Source organism: Notamacropus eugenii, chromosome 5 (genome assembly GCF_028372415.1).
Source record: "Notamacropus eugenii isolate mMacEug1 chromosome 5, mMacEug1.pri_v2, whole genome shotgun sequence".
NCBI lineage: Eukaryota > Metazoa > Chordata > Mammalia > Diprotodontia > Macropodidae > Notamacropus > Notamacropus eugenii.
The window spans coordinates 448,143,813-448,145,866 of NC_092876.1; the positions used below are offsets into that span (position 1 = coordinate 448,143,813).

At 42.0% G+C, this 2,054-nt stretch overlaps 1 pseudogene; it reads right to left on the reverse strand.

Moving 5' to 3' along the window:
• Positions 1-264: 264 nt before the first annotated feature.
• On the reverse strand, positions 265-934 carry LOC140508043 (nanos homolog 3-like; annotated as a pseudogene).
• Positions 935-2,054: the final 1,120 nt, after the last annotated feature.

A 2,054-nucleotide genomic window follows, 5' to 3' on the forward strand; every position in this document is an offset into this window, starting at 1 on the left:
CAGAAAGGGAATTTCATCCCACAAGTCTGTAACCACCCCTTCCTGAGGCTTAGCTCTCTTCCTCTACCATGAAGATGTGACAGTCCTAAGGTAAGTCATTTCCCAGGATGGGGCCAGGGAGCAGGAAAATCAAGAGGACCACCACAGGTCAGGCCATGGGTCAGGTGGGCTTATAGAAGCCAGATCTGGTATGAAGGAGCTGTGTAGTGAGGATCTGCTTGGAATCCAGGAAGGTGAAGCCAGTCTGGTCTCCAGAAAGAGAACTCAATGGCATTCCAGAGCACTGCTCTTCTTTCCCTTATCCCACAGTGATCCTTTCTGTCCATAGTCAACTTGGCTTAGGCAAAGCACATGTCTAAGTCCCCAAGGTCCTCTTAGACAGAAGATGAAATTCATGGTTGCAGAGTTGAGAAAAACAGTCCTGGAATCTTTTGAGCCTGTTCCACTGCCTATATTGCTTTCATCCAGAGGCTGAGTAGGAATTTTTCCTTTAGGCATTGATGGAAACCTCTTGGTCCTGACCTTTGCCGGGCTCAGCTCCTCTGATAGTCACTGAAGAGTGGTCCATTTGCCAACCTAATTGTGGGCTGTGTAGCTGTAAACAGACATGTAGCCCTTGCTGGTGAGTGAGCAGAGGTGCTTGGTGTGGACATTGTCTTGGGTGGTTCTGTACCATTGGCATACATATTTTACCAGGATGGGGCATATTACAAAGTCTTCCTTACCTTTCAGTGTATGAGACAAGTAGATGTTTTGAGAATCTCCACCATGCTTGCAAAAGGTGCAGAAAGAGTCTCAGGAGGACAGGAGATCATGCCTTAGGCTGGGGCTAGAACTCTGCCCCTACCCCTTGGGGCTCCAGATTTTCCTTTCTGGGAGCCCCCACCACACTGGTAAGTTCCAAATAATCTCTCCAAAGATTAAAGACCTCCATCTAAATTGAGGGTTCTACCGTCAAGCCACCAGCCCTGGTGGGGAAGGATGATGGGACCATTGTTCTTGTCTTTCCCACCAACACCACAACAAAAATAATCATTTTTCCTAACTTCTTTATTTCTATTGTGGATATGCCCTTCCTTCCAATTTCCCAACTTTACAACATCAGAATAATCCATGAAAACTTACTTTTGTTCACCTCACATATCCAACCCCTTACCAACTCTTTAAGATTTCATCTCATAACACCTCTTTACTTCTTCTCACACAAGTTGTACTATAGTTCACTCACTGACTTCCTCTAGCTGAACTATTACCTTATGTTCCTAACTGGTCTTTTCACTTGAGTATCCCTCCTCTCCAATCCATCCTGTACATTGTCACCTCCACTTAGGACATTTGTGACCATTAGGTTCCTTGCTCATGAAGCCCATGTGGCTCTTCATTAAGTTTAGGATGCAATAGAGATTCTTCCATTAGTTATCAAAGTCCTTGACAATCTGGTTCCATTGTATCTTTCCAGATTCATTATGAATTATTCTCCTCTCACTATATGGTGAAGGTAAACTGGTATACTCACTATTCTATGCACACAATGCTTCCCATTGATTGCAAAAGCTGTCTCCTATTCCTTGACCGTGGTGCATCCTCACTTTCATATTTTAGAATCTCTCATTGTCTTCAAAACTCAGCTTACATACCAAATCTTCCATGAGGCCTTTCTTGATCATGCTTATTTTTTAGGTCTCACTCTAAAGTTCCCATGTATTTATTTTGCATATATTTTATATTTACTTTTATGTATAGAAGTTGCTTCCCCTACAGAATGTAAACTCTGAGGGAAAAGACTTTTATTTTAAGGGTGGCAAGTACATAGTACATTCATTATAAATACTTGCTGATTTCTGAGTAATCAATTGCAGATGACAAACTAGATTTAATACATAACAGAAACAAGATTTCTGAAACTCTCAGAAAATTAAGAAGATCAAAGCCCAACCAAAAGCTTGATGAATGTGATACGAATCAGGAGACCAGTTAAGGGAATATTGCCTATTGGTGCTTATGTATGCTCTATGGCTTTATGGAGCAGATTTGGATAAATCTGACATCTGAAT